Consider the following 25,721-nt stretch of genomic DNA (forward strand, 5'->3'; position numbering starts at 1 on the left):
CCGTGCAACGGGAGCTCACCCCGTCGCGGGGATTCGAACCACCAACCTTCTGAACGGCAAGTCCTAGGCTCTGTGGTTTAACCCACAGCACCACCCGTGTCCCCCTCAGCCTCAACCCCACCCCCATTAATTTCTATCATGAACTACCAGGAAATTAATGGGGGGGGGGTTAGGGCTGAGATCAAAGAGCACATGGCTGTTGTGTGATTCCAAACAAGTAAGTAACTTCTGGCTGATCTACTGAAAAATCCTTAGTTTCATCTAGGTAGCCATCTTTCTGGGCATAATGATTTGAAATGTTTTGAAACGTAAAGAATGTACAACTAAATATTCCACAACCAAGAAATGGGTTTTGAGATTGGAAAGTGATTGGCTAGCATGAGGAGGAGGAGGAGGAGGAGGAGGAGGAAGAAGAAGAAGAGTAGTAGTAGTAGTAGTAGTAGTAGTAGTAGTAGTTTGGATTTGATATCCCGCCTTTCACTCCCTTTAAGGAGTCTCAAAGCTGCTAACATTCTCCTTTCCCTTCCTCCCCCACAACAAACACTCTGTGAGGTGAGTGGGGCTGAGAGACTTCAGAGAAGTGTGACTAGCCCAAGGTCACCCAGCAGCTGCATGTGGAGGAGCAGAGACGCGAACCTGGTTCACCAGACTACGAGTCTACCGCTCTTAACCACTACACCACACTGGCTCTGTGACACAAACAATGTCCCGAGTGCAGAACTTGCTCCTTGGTGTTTTCATAAACAGAGGCAGCCATCCTAAGAGATTCTTCTGTTCTTAATCACCATCTCCATGATGTGCTCATTTACCCTCCAGTTTGTGGAGGATGGGAGCCAGGTTGCTTTGATACAATTCTGGCTGTTGGCAGAACATCCTATTGCCACGGCAGCAGAGCCCAAACGCTTGGCAGGCGAAGGGTTTCGAGCGTGACAATGACATTGTATTCCTTTTAGCAAACGGGAGCCAATGCGCGCGGGCGGCTCTAGAGTGCAAAGCAGAGTGAGTGACAAAAAGCAAACCAAGCCTCCAAACCCCACAAAAGCACAGTTGCCACCATTCACTCTCGGATCACAACTTGTTATACAAAACATCCAATTTGGCTGAGTGTATGTTAATCCATTTCTAATTGTGCAAACAACACTCTCCCATTTGGTTATCAAGTCAAACAGTTCTTTAATCAATTTAATAAACATAATCTTATTAAACCAATGGCAGCTCCCTGTCCCCAATTAACCCGAGAGATGATACAGAACGGCCATCTCCCCCCTTTAAAATGCATCTGTTATGCTAAAAAAACGTTTTTAAAAGAAAGAAATAGATTTGAAATTTGTTTTTAAGTTATTAGTTTTGTCTTGGAACATAAAGAGGAGGCAGAATTTTATATGTTTACATTTGTGAATTCTCAAATAGAATGAAGAATGGCCATTGCTTGGGTTTTGTATGGATGAGCGTATTCGCGGCTTCAAAACAATGAGGATGTGAGACCAGATCCAGACTCAGGAATTCACAGCCAGCATTGAAGAATGCTGTTTACTTGGCCCACAGCACCCTATATTTCCTGGGTTAAGGATAGTTCACAACCTCCTCCTCTGTGGTCAGTGAAGAACTCCAGGGAGAAAAATGGAGGGGGGCCGGTTTTAAACCCTGCTATATAAGACCTTAATATACAGCAACTGAAAGCTGGGAGATTGAATGTGGTACAGGAAAATATTATGGGACAGTATGCGCTCCCCATGGGGTTATCCCGGAACTAACCCAATGTCAGAGTTGAAGCTGTGACTGATAAGTGAGTTATTTGGACTACAGCAGGGGTAGTCAACCTTTTTATACCTACCGCCCACTAATGCATCTTTCTTGATGGTAAAATTTCCTTGCTGGCCACCAGTGCTCGATGGAAGGAGGATTCAGCTTCTGCCGTAGAACCCCCTACCACCCACCTAGAATCCAGAAACGCCCACTAGTAGTGGGTGGTAGGGACCAAGGGGACAACCCCTGGACTACAGGAATCCCTGGGATCCTAAAGAGTTTCTGTTTTCCAACAACAACAACAACAATAATGTATTACTAATACCCCGCCCATCTGGCCGGGCCTCCCCAGCCACTCTGGGCGGCTTCCAACAGAACATTAAAAACACAATAAAACATCAAACATTAAAAGCTTCCCTAAACAGGGCTGCCTTCAGATGTCTTCTAAAAGTCAGATACTTGTTTATTTCCTTGACATCTGGTGGGAGGGTGTTCCAAAGGGCGGGTGCCACTACCGAGAAGGCCCTCTGCCTGGTTCACTGTAACCTCACCCACCCCAAAATAAATACACACGGATACTTATATTAGTTTAAGTTTGGGGGCAAATTTTGGCCACAACTTTATTGAAATACAATCATGTGAGCGGTATTGGCTTAGGCATTGACTACCCACTATAACTGACTGCACCTCTCAGGGTGATCGTCCGATGGGGTAAACCAAACGAGGGAGCTAGGTTGATGAGGACCAACCTAAACTCACCCAAGGGTTCCTGTGGCCTAGCATGGCCCTAGCCCCTCAAGTGGATTTTGGACGAGATCCAGGAGCCCCAGATTCCTTTAACGGAATACCCAGTTCCTGGAGGGGCAGGTTATGGCTGCACCTCCCCTCCCCACAATCCAACTGAATCAATGCCTAACCACTGCCTTAAAAGTTGTGATGATTTGCTAAGGGGTAGGTGAAAACCAAATGGCTAAATCCAATTTGCCAAATGGAAAAATTCCTACCCAGCCCCTGTTCCAAAACAGGCAACCCAAACCAAAGCAAGGCCAAGCAACTCTACCTAAACTAGGGTGTTTAGCAGTGCGAAGAAAGTGCCCCTGCTTGCATCACAATGCCGTTTTTAAAGCCCCTGGTATCACGCCACCTACTGGCTATTGGCTAAAACCGCCTGGCATGATCCCAGGGGAATGGCCAGGACTTCCTGCTCCTCCCCCCCCCATTTTAACCCTGCCAGGTGAGCTCTTGGGTCCTGCACATAGCTGTCAACTTACAGATTTGAAAATAAGGAACCAGCAGCCTCAGAAATAAGGGATCAGCAGCCAAAATAAGGGATTTTCCGAACACAGGTATGTTCAACTTCTGAGCCCCTCCGAGCCAAAGGCAGAAAACCCAGCCAACAGCCAAACGAAGCCTCAAGAGGTGGTTTCCACAGCGCAGCAACCCGGCAAAGGGGATGCAGCAAGGAAAACCACCGTCACCTCTCCGCTGGGAAGCGCTGAGCAAAGGCGAGTCCCCAGGCAATGCGGCCGATTTGATCGGCACAAGGCATGCAAGCTCCACCTCCCCCAGTCGTTCTTAGACTCCTTATTGAGTGAGCAACGCAGCCAAGCAACACAGTTGGAGCCTCCCTCCTCCCTGGCCGGCAGGGAGGGAGGGAGAGGAGCTGCTTCCTTTGAAACCCGGGAAATTTAAGGGACATCATCAATAAGGGACAGCAGCGGGACACAGTGCTGGGATAAGGGACTTTCCCGCCAAATAAGGGACAGTTGACAGCTATGGTCCTGCACGCAACCAGGACTCTCTGTTATGAGGATCCCATTTACAGAACCAAATAGGTGTCTGCAGAATGTAGGAGTTTCTGATGTAGGAATTTGGCCCACATTGACCCAACCATTATGTGACTGGCTCGCAGCTCAGCCTCTATTATGCATTTGCTGAAGTCCTTCTTTGACAGATTTGGAGGCAAAGCTTCCTGACGGGCTCACTGCCCTCCTACAGCACTTGCTCAACATGAGAAATAATTTTAAAAATCACAATGCAATTTTAGTTCTTCTGAGATCTAAGAGCTGCCTTGAAAGAAGGAGCCCTCGGAAAGGTAGTTAACATGAAGAGCAGCTTGTGGCATGCTAGAGAGAAGCCGATCTTATTCCCCTTTATCAGGGCTCAAGGCAATCTAGCTTGGATAATGAAGCTGGTTACGTTATCCTTTTACCCTTCCAGGGTGAACAACCAGCAAGAGTCTTGATATTTAAATTGATGTTTTACACCCTAATAATTCTTCACTTTTTAATTCAATCGTGGTCCGTTAGATGCCCAGTAATAAGAGGGAAAATATAAGATAAACTGCTCTAATTACAGTGTCATGAAGGGAAACAATAAACATATTAAACTATGAAGGGATAATCGTTATCATGGCTTAAAGAGAAGATCAGGGTCTAAGGCAGACATTTCTAACAAGGTTCATTAACTGTCCTTACAGCTCTTGGAATATTTTAACGGCGGCAATTAACATAAAAATAGATTTAGCGACACCGGCTTCTCATTACTGTCAGCTTGTATTTGGGCTCATAAAATATAATTATAAATAAAATACACTTTTCCTTCCTAATGCTTATTAAAAGGGGATATTATACAGTTTTGCAGAGCTACTAATGATCAGCACTTTAATTCAATATTGTAAATTGCGGCGTTCATGTGCACAAATATACACACACTAATTGCAAGTACATCTCATCATAGGATCGCTCTGTGTCACTCCGCTCTCAATTTACAGATTTCACTTGGCTGTTTTCTCCTTCCCTTCAGTCGCTCTTTAAATTTAAATGGTTATGCATGCTATATATATCTTTTGCTCCATAACGTGATCCACTGTGCAATTGAGCAATTTCAGTCTTTTTTTATTCCAAATAGTGCCAGTTTAATGTTTCAATCTTCACACTGCATAGTCGGTGCCTAGAGTAGACCCAGTTAGTTCAATTACACTAATCTAGAGGAAGCAATTTGAGGATTCTACCTTTCAAATGCTTGGGCCCTCTGAAGCTATTTATCCTGCAAGCACATTTTCTGCAGTGTACCTGATCTGTAAATAGATGAACTCTGTATTCTGGATTGCGAAAGTACTCCTCTCCAGCTTATAAATGGGTTGTGTGGTTTGGCACAGAAGCTTCACATGCCTAATTTGAGAGGGCTAGCTTTTAGGATGCCAATCATGACATCAGGCTGTTTCCCTCCAGTTCTCCCTTTCCAGCTCCACATGAAGGAATTCCCTCTTCTGTTTCCCTTCTTTCCATTTCCTCTCCCTCTGATTCTTTCCATCGTTCTTCAGGCCCCCCCCCACTCCTTCCATCTGATCTTTGATTCATTTATTTTTATTAAAAAATGGGTGCTCCATTTCAGGGGTTTAATTTCTCCCAGATTACCTGTTTCCAATAAGTCATCCCTTTCAGGCATGTTCACTTAAAATAATCCCACAAGTACAATCCTGTCCAGGTCTGAGCACTGGCAATCATTTCATGTGCCGGAATACCTTTGATGTGAATGCAGTCTATAGCTCTGATAGCATTCGAGGAATGTTATGTTGACCTAGTTGTAAATATCTATCTCTATGGCTATACCTGGGATTAGACCCATCCCTCAGGATCAGTGGGACAACATAAGCATTGTGACGCACGTTCATTTCAGTTTCATGGTCTGGCTGTTTTTTAAAACAACAACAACAACATCACAACTTGCAATATATGTATATTTTCAAATGTATTAATAGTATATTATTAAAATATGTAGCCAAAACAACTTGCGATACCTAACATTTCAAAATTGAAAATGACATCACAGTTCTATGAATGTTTGCCCAGTGAGACTTACTTGTCTCACTGAGAAATGGAGCCTGATAAAACATGTATCTTCATCCTGCTGTGAAGGGAGAGTTATGAGCACTTAGGACATATTGTATAAGTACTGTTTACTTGACCCTGTTTCTGAAGTGCCTCTAGTCTGGATGAAGCCATTGACTATTACTGTTTGTTTAAAAGCAAGCCCGTTACTCAAGAAGAGGAAGTATATCTATGCCAGTAAACCTAAACGATTCTTGCAATGCAAATAGCGAACAATGCTAATAGAACAATTTTTTTAAAAAAAATAAAATAGCATTCATGCTGCCTTTCAAGGACAGCTGAAACAACATACAACATCATAAAGACACAGTGATCACAACTATCTGGATTAATTCAGACTGATAAAGGCAATAGGGAAGTTTGGCTGACACCTTCATTATACATATTTAGGCACCGGGCAAAAACATTCCTCTTCAACCAGGCCTTTGGCTGATTGACATCTGACACCCTTTTCAATGTGTTGTGGGAAGTGGTGGGCTTATTGGTTTGTTCTTGTTTTTATTACATATTTTGTGCTTTTCGTATCGTATTTTTATGTTGCAAACTGCCCTGACAGCTGCGGGTGAGGGGGCGGTATACAGATTTAATAAACACCATCAACAACATGAACGGTGATTAAAAGGTCAGTTAAAACAGTTAATAAAAATTCAAGCATTCTGTTTATTGAGCACTCATCCTGATCTGTTTGTGCAAACATTATGCAACATATCTCCGACATCACCGCTTATAGACATCACCTGTTCGTGTTATTTGCATGGAGAACGGATGTCCTGGGATGTTTGGCCACTGTAGGCAAAACGTGCCCCCTGCCGACTACACTGCCAAAACCACTCCCGCCCCCCCAGGTCCAGGCCCCCTCCCTGTCCCTGCCGTCGTGCCCACACTGTCACCAGCCCTGCCACCACAACCACAAGGTGCTGTGGGGGAAGCGGGGACAGCATGGGGGAAGCTGCGGCGGGGCTGGCAGTGGTACAACAGTAGAGGTAAATCTGCCACCTGAGGCAAATTGCTTCACCTCACCTCATGCAAGTGCCGGCCTTGGTGTGGAGGTCATATGGTGTGTTGCCCAACTCTCTGTCATTCCACACTTTATCGTGCATTTCCTCACCATTAGCATGAAAAATCCATTCTGGGGCAGAAGGTGTGTTTGTTGTGTTAGGGTTCAAAATCCACTTCATTCATTTATTGCACTTATTCCTCACCTTTTTATCCAAGGATCTTTTATTTCCATGGATGGCCATCTGTCATGGATGCTTTAGTTGAGATTCCGGCATTGCAGGGGCTTGGACTTGGTGTCCCTTCCAACTCTACAATTTTATGATCTCAAGGTGGTCATACAGTTCTCTCCTTGTTCATTTAAGCCCCACAACAAGTCTGTGAGGTAGGTTAGGCTGCGAAGCAGTTTCTGGCCCAAGGTTATCTAGTGAGCTTCATGGCTAAGTGGAAATCTGAACCCTGGTCCCCCAGGTCTGGCACTGTAATGACTATACCATAAAGGTAAAGGGACCCCTGACCATTAGGTCCAGTCATGGCTGACACTGGGGTTGCGGTGCTCATCTCGCTTTATTGGCCGAGGGAGCTGGCGTACAGCTTCCGGGTCATATGGCCAGCATGACAAAGCCGCTTCTGGCGAACCAGAGCAGCGCACAGAAACGCCGCTTACCTTCCCGCCGGAGTGGTACCTATTTATCTACTTGCACTTTGATGTGCTTTCGAACTGCTAGGTTGGCAGGAGCTGGGACCGAGCAACGGGAGCTCACCCTGTCGCAAGGATTTGAACCGCCACCTTCTGATCGGCAAGCCCTAGGCTCTGTGGCTTGACCACAGCGCCACCCATGTCCCTGTACCATGCTGGCTCTTATTAGCTGCACATCCTAATTTACCAGTATATGATTGGCTCATACCTTCAAAATGGTGACAGCCTGGAACCAGCCTAGTACAGTCATACCTTGGAAGTCAAATGGTATCCATTCCAGAAGTTTGCTCGACTTCCAAAATGTTTGGAAACCAAAGCATGGCTTCTGATTGGCTGCAGGAAGCTCCTGCAGCCAATCGGAAGCCCTGGAATTCCTGTCGGACGTTCGGCTTCCAAAAATAGTTTGCAAACCAGAACACTCACTTCCGGGTTTGTGGCGTTCGGGAGCCAAAACGTTTGAGAACTAAGCTTTTCGAAAACCAAGGTACAACAGCAAGACAACTAAGCAGAGCTCTCATCTGTAGTGCAGCTCTGCTGAAAAAGCCTTTTAAAGTACTGGTAATTACTATTACATCTAGAATAGACGCACATGGTTAGGTAATGCAAATACAGCAGGATGTCCTGGTGCCAATAGAACATACAGAGGCCAAAGCTTTGCTAATAAAAGCAAATAAAATCCTGCTATCAGCTTTATATGCATTACATATTCCAGCCATATATTCAGATATTCCATATATTTGAGGCAAAACACACTAGTGCGTGTAACCATAATACTCAACAGCCATAAATAATGAGTGATGCTTTCCCATAGCATGTAAAATCTAAGATTCTCAAAACACTTTGTAGTCATTTATGTTTCTATGTTCTCCAAACCCAGTTGAATCTCTCTTTGGGGAGCAGTAAATTCAAACACTGAGTACAGAAGTGATTTGTGTAAAGTGAGTCAGTGAGTCAGCAATCTTGCCAGGAACGCAAACAAGGGTTTCTGACTTTTAGTCCTTTGCTGAAACCACTGGCTCCTGTCTTTCTCCCTAGCTCCAGGGTAACTTGGCAAAAGAGATCAAGTAAGCACATAAAAACAAGGAAAGGAAGGGGGGAAAGAAAGAAAAGATAGATATGTTACAGTAGCTTTGTTCATATTTTATAAAAGCCAGACAACACTAGACACTTCTCAGGCATTATCCAACAATAAGTGCCTTGCAGTGCAATCAGTGAAGTGTCTATACTCAGAAGTAATCCCACTGAGTTGAATGGGGTTTACACTTAGGTTTATAGTTCCTTCACTCCAATCCAGAATCTGTATTTGCTCAGATGTGAATGTGCATTGCTTGCATGTCTGGGATACTCTAGATACAAGGTTCTCAGACTGTGGTCTGTAGAGGACCAGTGAACTTTGAGCTTCATCCTGGTGGCCCACAGCATCTCTGTGAAGATGCAATTAAAAACCATACAGCCTCTAGCAAAGCACATCACAAAAACTGCAATAGGCAGATCTGGAAGGCTGCACTCCTATATATACACTTACCTGGGAATAAGTACGAGCGAATGCAGTGGGGCTGATCTTTGAATAGAACTGTGTTCATTCATTCAATCAATTCATTGATGCAATCAACAATACAAATAGCATTGTGTTGTGAATGCATTCACCAAATTCAAACTAAGCACGCCGAGTAATTTTAACGAGACACATGCTTATATTTTGCTTTCCAGGCACATTTGTCTGATTCACAGAGTTCACGGGCCTTTTCATCTAAAGAGTTAAGTGTGTGTTTGTTGAGTACGTCAATCATGATCAGTCAGTCAATCATGCAACTAATTCCTTTAGGGGTCATGGTTTCAACAAGGACAACAGTTGACAGCAGAGCTGACAGACCGAGGCCTACCACCTAGATAACAGTTTGTTAATACTAAGTCTTTCCTTGCACAAACAGATGGTACAGTCCATTCAGTATGAGGTAATCCCTCAGGCAATTTTTGACATTCTAACCCAAACAATTCCTGAATGAGGGAGGGAGGAAAATGGAGCCTCTTAGATTTCACTGCTTACTATTTTCCTTAATAATTGCCACATTTCACACTTGATCCAGAGCCTTTGTTGACATATTTTAAAATTACAGAATCAGACTCCCCACAGCTATTTAAATAAAGTATTATCAACACAGATGTAAGAAACCTAGAATATAGGAAAACACACACACACACATTGTGCTTCAGGGGGAAAAAACAATAACTTAACTTATCCTCTCCAGAATGCATATGCAGGGCAATGGGCAACAGCCTGGAAAAGTCTAATGTGCTAAGTCCATTGAATTAAGGGAGAGGGTTAAGCATCCTCATAACTTTCCCCATAGAAATCGCTGGGACTTAAAAATATCTAACTTGCTCCGGATTGTGATTCTTGATATTAACAGTCTTGAAATTCTCCAGCCAAACATGCCCATCAATTAAGGTATTTGTTGGAGGCCTTCCAGGTATTCTTGCCTTCTGAAGTTAAGCAACTGGCTTTCGGAAAGAGGGTCTTTTGTCTGGTGGCATGAAAATTATGGCGCTCCTTCCCCCATGCATGCTTGCTAGGTGATTTCTTCACTGTCTTTTTGGGAAAACGTGTTCTCCCTAGCAGAGAGCGCGTGTTGCGGTGGGGGATACAAGCCACCCCATTGTTGCTCGGCGGATTTGGGAAGGGACCCAGGCAGTGAATTGGTTAATCGGGTCGCTGGGGAGAACTGCTTGTTGCCAATTTTGAAGGAGGGGTCAGAGGTTTTAAATACTGGCCGCCCAACTTTGAGCGTTCTCTTGGCTGCTTGCACCGGATCACCCGCCCACCCTCCCTGTATTGGGGGGGGGGGTTGTTCACTTGACCTTGCTATGCCTGTCATGGGGTCGTCTGCTTTGAGGCAGGGGCCTGGTAGGAACTTGTCCATTTGGCTGATTGGCTGGTGCCATTTGGTTTTGCCTACTGCGTAGCAAATCGTCACAACTTGTAAGGTTGGCGGTTAGGCATTGGTTCAAATTGGTTGGTGGAGGGGTAAGTGCCTACCCCTCCAATGGTGGTGTGGAAAGGGAATTCCGTTAACGGAATCCAGGGGCTTGCCATTCTTTTCGTCCTTGTCCCTGGCATCGGACTTGGGCCGTGCAAGCCACCAGGAGCATGAGGGTGAGAAGTGAGGGACTGAGGCCCGGCTCCATTTTCTCTCCAAAATTTGTTTCCCGCACTGGCTTTCGCTGGAATCCGGAAGTCCAGTTCTGTCCCCTGGGCAAGGACAGATAGTCGGAACCAATGCCTAAGCAACCACTCACTTGGATGTATTTAAATAAAGTTGTGGCCAAAATCGTGCCAAAAACCCAAACCAAAATTGATGTGTGATGTGTGAGTTATTGGAGAGTGGCTTGGGGACCTCGACACGCAACTGGGCAAAGTTTATTCTCTTCTCTCAGGCTGTGAATGGTATCTGATGGCTACATACTCTGCCTGTTTAATTTGATGATTTCTGTCTTGAAGTGAACTGAAATGGAGCCCTCTCCCTTTCCTGAACTTCAGAAATGTGGTCTCCAAAATATCAGCCAGCTCAAGATCAATGAGGATTTTTGAGAATTTATTTCAGCATTAATCCAAACCATCAATCTGTTTAGTAAATACTCTGAGACAATAGCATGGAACATTCCTTACAGCTTTTAATTAATCATAGCAATGTGATTCTTATTATTTCTAGCTTGACGCCAGCTAACTGTATAAGGCCACACCACAGTGGTACTTGAAAGCCATGGCTGCTATATTTCATATATCAGCACTGTGAATAAGACATCTTTAGAAGAGAAAATGAATCTAAAAGAGGATTCATCATTCTGAGGCAGCAAGACTGTAATATTAATGAACCTAAGTCAATAGTATAGTACAGGGGTCTGCAACCCACGGCTCCGGAGCCGCATGTGGGTCTTTTACACCTTTGCTGCGGCTCCGGGGCGGATACTAGCGAGGGGAGGAGGCACATTGTGCGCCCCAACACTCCCCACTGTGGCGGGCACTGTACTGGCTGTGACGTCGCATGGGGGCGGTGCGTGCGTTAGTCACGCACCGTCCCGACGTCACCTTCCCGCCCGCTGTCAGATCGGACATTAAGGTAAGAAACAATATATGCAGTGTTATATTTGTTTTAAATGTCACAATGATTTTGCGGCTCCCAGTTGTTTTTTCTTCGGAAACGGGTCCAAGTGGCTCTTTTTGTCTTAAAGGTTGCAGACCCCTGGTATAGTACAATGTTTGGCTACTCTCCCACACCCATGGGTCTGTTCTAACAAATAGGATTTCATTTAAAAATGTCAACTTAAAAGGTAAAAGAGTTTTTATGGTTTTCAGACCACACACACAATTTAATGTGTTAGTAGAATGACATTCATATGCCTATTATTATACTCTAGAACTTTATAAAGATGTCTTTGTGTTGTCCTGTTTCTAAAAAAGCGAACCCCACAAATACTTCACCAAAAAAGGCAATTATGTGACTTGAATAAATGATGCTTAGGAAGCAAATTTGCATATCAATCTTATCTGCCTCTGTGGAAGGAGCAAGGAAAGCAGTGAAACCCTATGCCTGTATTTAGACTCCCCTAAATACCTGGATCCAGTAAATATTAGAATCTAATCAATGCTTGCATTATTAAACTGGGTGCCAAACAATGAAAGCCTGGATGCATCTTATATTAAAATGTAAGTCAGGCAAGTTTCCTCATGAGGTAATTACGTGGGAGATGACCCATTAAACAAGAACAAAGTACAAAGCGAAAGCAATGGACTATTAAGAAAGCTAAGGGGTGAGGAGGGTGCTCCTCCAGCTCTGAGTTAGTTAGGCCAGAGTTTGAAGCAGAGTAGATTTTAGGATTGGATTTCAGTGTTGGCCATGATGTGAGCTAGCAGGGAAAGTTTGCTGCCTGGTCGACGCAGCAGTCTGTAAAACGCAGCAGGCTAGAGAGATGGCCATAGCATGGCTGAGGTCCGTTTGAATCCAAGGTTGATGGGAGAAGCAAGACCCTCTTGGGGTGTTAATGCTGCGAACCCCTCCATCATAGGCTCAGGTTGTACATTTGTGTAAATAAACCATATATCACAAAGACACCGCAGTCACTGCTGTGCCTCATTTTGGAAAGGAAACACGAACCACCTGAAATCTTTGCACTGCTTGGAGATTGGGTTGGTGTGCAACCATCTTACTCATTTCATCAACCTTTTGTTCAAACTCTACTGATATATAAATCACTGATTATATATCCTCCATTGTTTCTAATGTACTCTCAGAGGTTGCCTATCTAGCTATATCTATCTATCATCTATCTATCTATCTATCTATCTATCTATCTATCTATCATCTATCAATCTATCTATCATCTATCTATCTATCTATCTATCTAATCTATCATCTCTCTCTCTCATCTATCTATCTATCTCTATCTGTGTCTGTCTGTCTGTCATCTATCTATATCTATCTATCATCTATCATCTATCATCTATCTATCTATCTATCTATCTATCTATCTATCTACTATCATCTATCATCTATCTATCTATCATCTATCATCTATCTATCATCTATCTATCTATCTATCATCTATCTATCTATCTATCATCTATCTATCTATCTATCATCTATCTATCTGTCTGTCTATATCTATCTATTACTTCATTCCTTGAAAACATTTTCAGGATGAAGTTATGATCAGGAAGCTTTGGCCTTCCAGATGCAACCGGAATGAAGCTACCATCATCCATGACCATTAGCCATGCAAACGTGCTAATGGGAGCTGGAGTAACATCTGGAGGGGCCCTGGCTCTCCTCACTCTTTTTATAGGTAGATTTCACCCTATCAACGTACCTTTTCTCCATAGCAGCCGTGTGGTGCCTGTAATTCTGCTCAGGATCAGCCTGCATAATAGCAAAATGAGGACAAGATGATGCATTGAAGACACAATCTACTGGGAGGTTCTCCTGCACATCCCCTAGGAACTGGAGCCGCACAACAGCACAGCTTGGGGGCGTTCTGACACAGAACGCCTCTTGAGTACGTGTCCCAAATTCCTTGTCTTAATGGGAGGCTGGGAGACATCACCGTACTCTGTACCAGATTAATTTTGCTATACAAACCTGGACAATAAAAATGCTTAAACCTCCACTACAACTCTCTGGGGGTATGGCAGCTATTATCCCCTATTGAGTTGGTACTTACCATTCAGAGCCTGAACAATTCATACAGAAAAATAAACCATAACATTCCTGTTTATTATTGCTTTAGCTGAGAGGCGCTGACATTAAACAGTTCTGCACTGCTGCTATAAATCAGCAGGCTGCGGATGTTCGCAGCGTGAGACTGCAGCTCCTTGGAAACAGCACTCATCAAGGCAACCAGCTGCCAGAATTCTTCAAATTAAACTGTTATTACTGTAGTATTCATTAGTCAGTTACTGACTATTAAGATATTTTTATATCAACGCCATTGACACTGGATATTGCTTTTTAATATGCAAGTTATATATAAACATGATTAAGTGGTTCGTGTAGATTGGACGGCTTTGGTTATAGCTCGTGCTCCCCCTCTGAAGGGGCTCGGCTGTTAAAGTGGCTGCCCTGGTCTCTGCAAATTAATTTTCTGTTTCTGCTTTGATTGATCGATTGTGCCCTCCAAGACAGGCATTTGTGTGTCGGGCAAGAGAGGAGTTTATCCTAGGCGGGGGGGGGGGCAGGAGATATTAATCTGAAGCCCTGTGAAAGGTTTTGGGTTCAGCACCAATATACCCAAAGCCCTTGAGGCCTTGTAAATATCTCTTATGGGATAAAGGAAAGCTGTTGTTGTGAATCAATGGGTCCTTCCAGGGAGCCAGAGGCTAAAGAATGACCGACAGACAGCAAGAGGGTGGAGCCTGGTCATACACCCCTTTATTTACAACTGCCTCGGTTGGCCAATTGATGTGGCGCTGTAGTTGGACATGTGCACTGCACATCCCTTCTGTTCCCCCTGGAGAATAGAGCCAAGGGTTGAGTCGCTCACAACCTAGGCACACCCAGTACCCAGGGATGCCAGCAGTGTTTTCTGGGCCCAGGACACTGTATATAGATTTGCCCCTCTGTTGCACTTGCATGTTCAGACCCAGAGACCTCCCCCCTAAATAAACACACATTTGACTCAAGTTTTAGTTTTGGTTTTTGGTAGAATTTAGGCCACAACTTTATTGAAAAGTGATTGGTTGCATAGGCTCTGGTTTGACTAGCTCCCTACACCCTTGCAGGTAGTGCTGACCGAGAACTCTATCATAGGTCAGCCAAGGGTGAACACCTGAGGTAGGTGGAAAGCCCGGGAACGGACTATGTCCACTCCCCAGATGCTCCCCTGAACTCAGGCACAGGCACAACCCCCTCTCAGGGTTGACCAAACCAAGTTGAGTCCCTGGATTCCTTTAACGGAATACCCTTCATATAGGGATGGTGAGACCGCTCTCCCATACCTATCACATGAACCAGTGCATATCCGCAACCTTACAAGTTGTGACGATTTGGTATGTGGCAGGTGAAACCCAAATGGCTACAGCCAATCAGCCAAGTGGGGAAAATTCCTGCTGTGCCCCTGCCCCAATGACAGATGACACACGACAGCATAGTAAGGTCAATCGCAAAATGCCCTAAAATTAGGGAGAGGTGGGCGGGTGTTCCGATGCACGAGCCGAAAGAGGAAGCTCTGGGTCACGTGCATGGGTTTATATAGGTCCCTCGATCCGTTTAGACTGCACCCCTTTGGCTAGATTAAACCCAGCAACAAGGGACCTACCAATCGGGTGTTGTGGCTATCCAATAGACCCACCCACAACCAGGAGGTCAGTCTCCAGGTCTTACTGCAACACGTGCCCTCTTTTAGGGAGGACGCAATTTGTCAAAGAAGGCACAATTAGTGTACGACTCATTTCACTTGCAAGTTTGTACCCTCTTTTGAAGGTGGGGGCAGAACACCCCATAATAAATCACGAGTCATACACAAGTATACGCTGTCCAACAGACAGAATATCAGCAGGGGACACTTTCCCCCAAAATTGTAGCTCCACGTTACAAAAGGCGAAGGGCAGATCCACACAAGACATTGAAAGCACATCCAAAGTACATTGCAAGCACACACACCCCGGTACTGAAGTTTTTTGTTAGGGGCATTGAAAGACTTTTGAGGGGAAACTGAAGCTCCCGGGATCCTTTGGGGGGGACTCATGCACTTATAATTTGTGTTCAGTCCAATATATGCCTGCCACATAACTGTTTTTTAGTTTTTTGTTTGTAAATAAATTTTATTTAAGATTTGACAATAACAATAAACCAACAGTAACTAATACAGTGGTACCTTGGGTTACAGACGCTTCAGGTTACATACGCTTCAGGTTACAGACTCCGCTAACCCAGAAATAGTACCTCAGGTTAAGAACTTTGCTTCAGGATGAGAACAGAAATCGTACTCCGGCGGCGCGATGGCAGCGGGAGGCCCCATTAGCTAACGTGGTGCTTCAGGTTAAGAACAGTTTCAGGTTAAGAACGGATCTCCGGAACGAATTAAGTACTTAACCCAAGGTACCACTGTACATCAATTCACTACAGTTGACCATCTTTAATAATAGTTAACAAACTATAAAACATCACTTCAAGTTAGTCAACATTTCATATTTAACTTTATCTCTTTCTTAGCAGATCAGAAAAAGGAGACTAAAAGAAGAAAGAAAGAGAAGAGAGAAAAATTAAGAAAGGAAGAAAGGAAAGAAGGAAAAAGGAAAGAAATTGATAAAGAAAAGTGTTTAAAAAAGAAAATAAATACATTTAACTTCCGATTGGACTCATTGTATTATTATTTCTATTGTTCTTTCACACATAGTTCCAAATTACTGTGCTTTCTTTGTTTGTATCAGATACCAAAGACATTATGTTTCTTATTTTACAAGAATCATTCTAGTTCTGTCAGGAGATGTTTGTTATTACAGTAGTTTTCCAGGTATTCTTTAAATATTTTCCATTCTTTCTGTACTTTCTGTTTTGGATATCCTCTGACTCTCCCGGTCATCATAGCCAACTGCAGATATTCTATCATTTGGACCTGCCACTCATTTATCATAGGCGTTTTATCGCTTTTCCACTTTTCCTGCCACATAACTGTTAAAGGCAGCAAGAGTCTTTTTACTCTGAAGAGTAGGATAAACTGCCAAATAGTAGTAGCAATGATAATGACGATGACAATAATAGCAAGAACTAAAATATCAAAAGGAACAGGAGGAAAATTAACAGTAAAAATATACTGGCCCGGATTGAATTTCATGGGGACTCCAAGGAGGCAGTCCATGAGAAAATGTTGGCCATAATACAATCACAGCACAGAGCAGCTACAATTGCCATTGGCTCCTTTGTGGCAGCATGGCACATAGATGCGCCTTTATTCTCCCAAAGCACCTAGAGTCATAGAATTCTAGAGTTGGACCACAAAGGCGATGTAGCCCAACCCCTTGTCATGCTCAACATGGGGCTTGAACCCATGACCTAGAATCTCATGCTCTACCTACTTACACAGCAGGGTAACCTGTGAGGCAGGCTGAGGAAAAGTGATATCCCAAGGGAATCCTATGTGTGCTTTGTTGCTGTTGTTTAGTCGTTATGACTCTTCATGACCCCATGGACCAGAGCACGCCAGGCACTCCTGTCTTCCACTGCCTCCCGCAGCTTGGTCAAACTCATGCTGGTAGCTTCGAGAACACTGTCCAACCATCTCGTCCTCTGTCGTCCCCTTCTCCTTGTGCCCTCCATCATTCCCAACATCAGGGTCTTTTCCAGGGAGTCTTCTCTTCCCATGAGGTGGCCAAAGTACTGTAGCCTCAGCTTCAGGATCTGTCCTTCCAGTGAGCACTCAGGGCTGATTTCCTTCAGAATGGATCGGTTTGATCTTCTTGCAGTCCATGGGACTCTCAAGAGTCTCCTCCAGCACCACAGAGCCAGTGTAGTGTAGTGGTTAAGAGCGGTAAACTCGTAATCTGGTGAACTGGGTTCGCTTCCCCGCTCCTCCACATGCAGCTGCTGGGTGACCTTGGGCTAGTCACACTTCTTTGAAGTCTCTCAGCCCCACTCACCTCACAGAGTGTTTGTTGTGGGGGAGGAAGGGAAAGGAGAATGTTAGCCGCTTTCAGACTCCTTAAGCGGAGTGAAAGGTGGGATATCAAATCCAAACTCTTCTTCTTCTTCATAATTCAAAAGCGTGCTTACTTGGGAATAAGTCCTGTGGAACTAACTCCCGAACCGACCTATATAGGATTGCTTCAAATCTAAATGCGGAAAATAGCCCAGTCCAAATCTGCCACGCTATGTGAGTTGAGACCGCATTCAGTGCAATGCCTAACTAGAAAATAGCCACCATTCTCACCAACAGCGGTAAGTATAAATACTATGAGGTAAGGCCAGAGCGATGAAAGAGATGCTGTTGGCTGTTTGTGCAATTTGTGCTCTCTTTTTCCTGCTCGTGTTTGGCAAGCGTGCCCTTCTTCCTTGGAGAAAATTGCCGTGTGCTTTGTTGTTGCTCTTGTTGAACGGAAACAGAGCTCAAGAGTGTCAACAACGTTTTCTTGTCCTTATGGAAGTCATAACCGACTGCTATGGCAACGCTCAAAGCTCTCTGTGTTCTCCGAGGAAGGCTAATGATGAACAAGGTAACCAAAAAAAAATGACCGGGTAGATGAAGCACCAGCAAGACTGAGAAAGTAGAGGGTGTCTTAACTCCTTCCCAGATGAATGAAATTAGCCATTAGAAACAGAAATGCTCTTGATGTGGCTGAAATTTTGGGGTGTTGGGTTCTCCTCTTTGATGGTTTCATTTGTTCATTCATATGTTTGGACCAGGGATGGAGAAACCCAGTCCCAAGGGATGAATGTGGCCCTTCAGATCTTTCCATCTGGCCCTTGGGACTCAGCAATCCCATTTGCTGAACCACAACCCATACTGACCCTCCTTTGCACCCTCCTTGAGCATTTCCCATGGGTGATTCTTGTCCTTATCTCTGAGAATGTTCCTTGCATGCCCCTATGCTTTGGCTCACCTGGAGAGCTTGCACGAGTGTGTCCAAAAAGCAGCCTACCATACAGAGGTAAAAATCCACCTCTTGTCTCCAATGCTTGTTCTCTACTGGTTTTCACGAGTTTAAAAAATGTTTTTGTGTTGTTGTACACCACCCTGATATTTTAAGAGCGAGTGGTATAGAAACAGCTTTATACAGTGGTACCTCGGGTTACATATGCTTCAGGTTACATACGCTTCAGGTTACAGACTCTGCTAACCCAGAAATAGTGCTTCAGGTTAAGAACTTTGCTTCAGGATGAGAACAGAAATCGCATGGCGGCAGTGGGAGTCCCCATTAGCTAAAGTGGTGCTTCAGGTTAAGAACAGTTTCAGGTTAAGTACAGACCTCCGGAACAAATTAAGTACCTAACCCGAGGTACCACTGTACATTAATATTTCCATCAAACCATTCATCTCTCTTTGAGATATTTGTTTCTTGGAGAGAGAGAAAAAACCCGAATTATTATGAAGTATACCGGTAACTTTATTTTGCCTGTACCTTTTAAAAGGACTGTTCGGGCCATTCATATTTAAAGTCATATTTATTTTTGCCCAGATTCCCCTATATCTCTATTTTTTAAAGCGTAAATCAATGTGGCAAATGGGAGCAGTCCTTTATTATGAAAAAGAAGAAAAGAGGAAAGTGAAAAGCAACATAATCAAATAAGTGGGAGGGTATTTTAGCCCTTACACAAAAACACACAGACAGGCAGGCAGACAGATAGATATGCACATGCATATAGACCTTATTTGGAATGGCATTTTCTGCTCTAGCTGTGATTCCTACTCTGCAGTTAATGCAGATAAAGTCTTTCCATCTCTGTGGACGCTGCTGATTTCCTCTGCAACTTCCTCATGCGATTTCAAGTCATGAAGCAAAGTTCTAGGGTCTTCCCCAATTTATAAAGAAATCTTAGGACTTCTCAGTTAACTTAAAAGGAATCCTTATATATCAGATGCCCTCCATCGTAGGCACTTTGTCAAAGAAATAATCTCCTTCCTTTTCCTAAACGTTGTAAGAGAAACCCCAGTTAAAATAAAGTCTCCTCTATCCAACTCCACTTTAGGCTGCTCTGTGAATGATTCTAACACTTTGCTCGTAGAGGCCCAATCCATAAATTTAATTAGTATGTCTCTAGGGGACTTGTTTTATTTGCATATGTACTGTTAATCCTGAATGTCGTATCAATTAGAATTTCTACCCCTACATCTGTTCCCACACAGCCAACAAATTATTCAGTCAGACAAACTTTTATATCCTCTCCTTTGAGGTTCTCATTCAGGCCCCCAAGTCTAATGTTATGCTTTCTGATCTTATTTGCCAACGCATAAATTTTGCCATATAGAGAGTCAAGGTCTTGTTCTTGTGGTATAAAATAATATGGGTTAGAAATTTCAGAGAAGCACAAAGACTCACTAAAACCTTGGTGTAATTTTTTTTACTTATTGGCATAATAAACCAAAATATAAACATAATGGGCAAGCAGTCTTAGAGGTAATCTAATAAGAAATCATTCTAAAGCTAACCATCAGATTTATGCAGAAGGATAGGTAAAGGGACCCCTGACTGTTAGGTCCAGTCGTGGCCAACTCTGGGGTTGCGGCGCTCATCTCACTTTATTGGCCAAGGGAGCCGGCGTACAGCTTCCGGGTCATGTGGCCAGCATGACTAAGCCACTTCTGGCGAACCAGAGCAGCGCACAGAAATGCCGTTTCCCTTCCCACCAGAGTGGTACCTATTTATCTACTTGCACTTTGATGTGCTTTCGAACTGCTAGGTTGGCAGGAGCAGGGACCGAGCGACGGGAGCTCAACCCGTTGCGGGGATTCAAACCGCCGACCTTCCGATCGGCAAGCCCTAGGCTCTGTGGTTTAGACCACAGCGCCACCTGCATCCCTATGCAGATGGATAAGTTTATACAAATGGCATGCATTCTAATATTCTCTGGAATATCTGCGACAATTCTCTGCCCATTTCCCCTACCCATTTCAATCTGTGATTATTCATTTGCTGATAGTAATTCTTTTCCTGTTAATATTAAATGATGTATAACAAAGCCATTGATTTTTTACTGAAGAAGTTTTATAGTTTAAAAAAAGCCTGTTGCCAATAACCCATTTGTGATATCTCAATGAGCTGTTTACAGCATCCTAGAGCTGCAATCCTAAGCACACTAACTATGGAACAAACCCCATTGAATTTGGTGCAGTGATTATAGTGTTGGAGTAATGCCAAGGAGAGTCAGGTTCAAATCACCACTCAGACATGTAGCTTCCTGTGTGACCCTGGGCTAGTCACTGTATTTCAGCCTAATCTGCCTCCCAGGGTTGTTGTGAGATAAACATGGAGAGCGAGGAAGAACTGCCTTTAGCTTCTTGGAGAAAAGAAAAGATGGGCAATATGAGTACTAAATAAACACAAACTAATAAAATGCAGTTTTCTTCCAAATAAGCACCAAATTGTACTGTAATACCTTTGTATAATGATTTTTTTTTTAAAAAAAGAACTCATGGTGATATAAAGATAAACCATATGCACAATATGAACAGGATATATTGTAGATGATACAGTTTAGGAAACTTCCATGATTTTAAATATCCATATTTAAAAGCCTGAGTATGTTGCTAAAGACCCATTTCCACAATCTTTTGTGGTACAGTTTACTACATTATTTCACCTCATTTTGCTGCAGGTGAGCAAGAAACAAATACTTTTCTCCAGTGCTTGTTTTCTAAAACAAAATGTTTAGGGGTACTCTCATTTTGACTCAAGAAAACCACCATTTTATAGTTAAATCGGGGAAAATAAATACAGTATGTGGAGAAAATTACAAAGAACATGCATTACTCATAGTGAAATACTGCCCCTCAGTGAGGCCAAACTTTCATCAGTAAAACACCACACATCCACATTCCACACTGCTTCACACATTAAACGCTCGCTTCCGTCTGAGACTCAGGAAACACTGGGAAAGGAACTGAAGCCGCCATCGAAGGTAGTAACAAGAAAACTGATCAATCACCATGCTGGATTCCAACTCCTACTTCACACATTAAACCAGGGGTCAGCAAACGTTTTCAGCAGGGGGCTGGTCTGCTGTCCCTCAGACCTTGTGGGGGGACCGGACTATATTTTTTGGGGGAGGGAGATGAACGAATTCCTATGCCCCACAAATAACCCAGAGATGCATTTTAAATAAAAGGACACATTCTACTCACATAAAAACACGCTGATTCCCGGACCATCCGCAGGACGGATTTAGAAGGCAATTGGGCCGGATCCGGCCCCCGGGCCTTAGTCTGCCTACCCATGCATTAAACGCTTGCTTCCGTCTGAGACTCAGGCAACACCGTGACAGGGAATGAGACCGCCACCAGGGGTATCAATGGAACTGACAATTCACCGAGCTAGAGGAGAAACTAAAAATAAATAAATATGTATTTAGTTTTCTCTCTCGTTAGATTCACAAAATGTTTAGGAGCATGCGTCCCCCCAGAAAAAAGCACTGCTCCCCCCCACAAAGCATGCCACTTTCAAGTTAAATATGTTCTTAGTGACATAAGAAGTCAGCTTTGCCCCTGGTAATGATTAACAGGGGGTTACATTGTCCTATATCACTTTTCCACTTTTCTGGATGAGTCGTGATGACTTTATCACCTTTCTGTTGCCATCTGCCTTTCATCTTTCTGCCTGGTGGTACTCTTATCACTGGGAAAGTTGCAGCTAGGTTCTTCTGAAGTCTTGCTGTTTGCATTTGACGTTTCTTTCCTCTGTTGAGCTCCTGCAGCCTCAAAACATGAGCATGTAGGATTTAGCCTTAATAAAGAGAAAAGCTGCAGAACATTGAATCTGATACTTTGGTAGTGGGGATAACAACACTTTGGATACTATTCTTAGAGTTCCCCGTTAACTTGAGATACTGTAAGCCCTCTGGAGAGCATTCTTAAAGTCTAGATGCGCAGAACTATCTTTTTTTCCCAGTGGCCTGCATTCAGATACATAAAATAATAACCATCTCAGTGCAGTTGTCTTAAAGACAAACTGATTCAAAACAGCCTGAGGTTATTAATATTGTAAATCTTTTCATAAAGATTTGATCTGATATTCTGTATGAAATAAAACAAAATTAAGCACGCTGTAGATCTCCCACAACGGCCATAATGGCAAGCAGCAGTTGGCTGTGTTTGTGTGGAATAAAGCCATTCATTACATCTGGCCTTAAGAACAGCACGTCATTATTATGTGATTTATTAATTTTTAAATAACCAACTAAAGTTGAGGTTAGCAAATACCAAATAAATGCCAAGTCAATAATGAGCCATTGATTAATATCATTTGTCTTCTGGAACTGGGAAGATTATTGGAACTTATTTGCATTCTTTGACTGTCAACCATTAGAATGATCAGAGAACAGTAAATGTTGAAAAGTGGGCATTCCAGAAAACCTATTGCTATGGAGAAGGGAAATGATACTTTTTATATCAACTTAGGTAAATCAAGTTTCCACCATGAAGGGAAATAAGGTTTACTGGGGTGGGTTGGGGGAGCACAAATAAACAAGAACCACAAACTGCAGGTTGCAAGAAAAGGAGGAAAATGGTCTGACCTGAGCTAAAAGGCCCTTCTGCTAAATATGGCAACCGGGGAGAACATGGATAAAATCCATCCATTAATCCAGGCTCTTGGCTTTCTCCACAGTTCCTGGTTCCCAGCTCATCATAGCATAAAGGTAAATGTGGCCAGCGGGTCATGTGGCCAGCATGACTAAGCCGCTTCTGACGAACCAGAGCAGCGCACGGAAACGCCGTTTCCCTTCCCACCAGAGTGGTACCTATTTATCTACTTGCACTTTGACATGCTTTCGAACTGCTAGGTTGGCAGGAGCAGGGACTGAGCAACGGGAGCTCACCCTGTCGTGGGGATTCAAACCGCCGACCTTCTGATCGGCAACTCCTAGGCTCTGTTGTATTTGCAGAGTCCTGTACACAGCGGAAGGATGAGCAGTACGTGCCACATGCTTAACTTTGTTTTATTTTCACTTCAATGTTGAGAGATTACAAACATGCATCTTGCCTCTGCGGGAGCAGAGAAGCAACCTTCTTCTCCTTGGAACAAAGAACACCCAAGAGAAAAAAGTGAAAAAAGTGCAAAAGTATTACAAATTATATGAACTATAAGAATTTGCACGATTTGGAGAAAACAGCTCCAGCAATGAGAGTGAAGGACATTGAAATTAAATAATGAATTAATTTGACAATAAGTAATTTAAACTAAAATGTAAGCTTGAAGGTACAAAAGAAACGTATGAAACAAGGATATAATTTGTTGAAATTTTTATTTGTTAAGGATGCAATGCGGGAGAGATGTGGGGAAGTTCGATAGGTAGATTGGAACAAGCTTAGAAATAACCAATTTCTTTTTCTTTCTTTTTTTCTCTTCTTTTCTTTGTAAATGGATTCTGTATAAATTGCTGAATAATCTTTATCTGGAAAAAACAATAAAAATATATCTAAAAAAAAAAGAAAAAAGTGAAAAACAGGAAACCAGTGTACGTCACATCCAGTCTCCCATTCCCGTGGGAAAACCCAACAGTACTCTGACTGTGGAATGCAAAACATTGTCCCGTGACAAGCACTTCGCTGCACAGTGAAGAAAGCAGAAGCCAACAGGCTCTGTGGTTTAACCCACAGCACCACCCGTGTCCCCCATCATAGCATACTCTCCAACAAATTGAAGCCCAAATCTGGGATGCCTTGTTCCCTGACAACACCTTCTTGTCTTTTATCGCAAGAGCATGGTGGCCATCTTGGTTGCCATCATCTCACGCTATTTCGCACCCTGGTCCATCCCCCCCATAATGCACTTATCAGGCACTGCACCCAAAAATGCATGTTTTGGGGTTAAAAGCCATGACCCAACTCTTCCCATCATGCGCAAGAACTTGTAAGTTTAAATGCATGACCTTAACATTAATTATGGTTTCAGCTGTCACATAAACAGGTTTTCTTTGCACGCCTAAATATTTATAGCTGATGTGGTGCTATATCCATGTTCAAATGGCTTCTTTATTCATTCCTAGAACGAGAATGTTTTCCCCTTACGCAGCATTACACTATCATATATAGGAAGGAGAAACAATTGCCTGGGATTAGCCTTTGATACATCAGCAGACGACGGGAGCATCAGGACAGTGTGATAAAGCTGGCCCATAGTAACGATAACAATTTAAAAACAAATATCATAGAGGACCTTTTTGAGTGGTTTGTCAGACCATAAAAGTCTAATTCCCATACAAGAAATGTCTCCTACATAGCTCATAACCCACTGCAAAATGTGAAAAAGAAGAAGGCTATAACCTTTCAGTAACATTATCTGGACCAATAAAGTGTGCTTATGCATTTCATTTTATTTACTAGATCATAATGGCGCCCAGAACATCTGTTTGGTGTTTGCCCTTAAATCTGCCTCTGAAAGGCAGGAAGCTTTCACAGTAACATGTGTCGCAAGAGCTGTGACCCCCCAAACTCAAAAGATCTGAAAAGCTTGCTTTCCCCACTGTTCACATGCAAATCTTTTGTATTTTCTGCTTTGTGGAAACTCGAACTGAATGATTTGGAACAAATTCTGTAGCGGGGAATATTTTTATTCTAATCTTGGGGAGCAATGTAAAGGTTCCCTGTGCATTTGCTTTTAAAACTTGATTTACACATGTTCTTTACCTGCTACGGTTAAAGTTTTAACGGGCTTTTCATCTGAGCTTTCAAGTGTGCGATTTGTTCTTAATCAACACACGTCCTTTGTTTTAAGATTTTCGGCCGAAAGACATGCACAGAATTTAATGAGATCTGGAGAGGAAATTGATAGTGTGAGAATACAGAAGGTGAAATATTTTTGCATTAAAATGGGTTTCTATATTCAAGTCAGATTTAGTAAATAGGATTAAGAAGGGCTTTTTTTTCTGTTGAGAACATTATTTTTCAGGCTGCAGGGAAAGCAAATAAAACACGGCTAGAGATAAGAATGTTTTTCATACATATCCATACTTTATAATCACAGGGCGATGGGAAGAACAAAATTACTCTACGAATTGAATACTAAGAAGCTAGCAACTGCATAAGCTCAGTGGCAAACACTTTCTGCCCATATAAAAACCTTCTTACTCCTGTTTGCTAATTTCTTGTGGCTGCCTGTTCACTCACTGTTTAGGCAGCCATATATCTGAAACTGGAGTTGCCAACGTGGTGCCCTGCAGGCGTTGTGAGACTACAACTCCCAC

This window comes from Podarcis vaucheri (genome assembly GCF_965113315.1).
Source record: "Podarcis vaucheri genome assembly, chromosome: 11".
NCBI lineage: Eukaryota > Metazoa > Chordata > Lepidosauria > Squamata > Lacertidae > Podarcis > Podarcis vaucheri.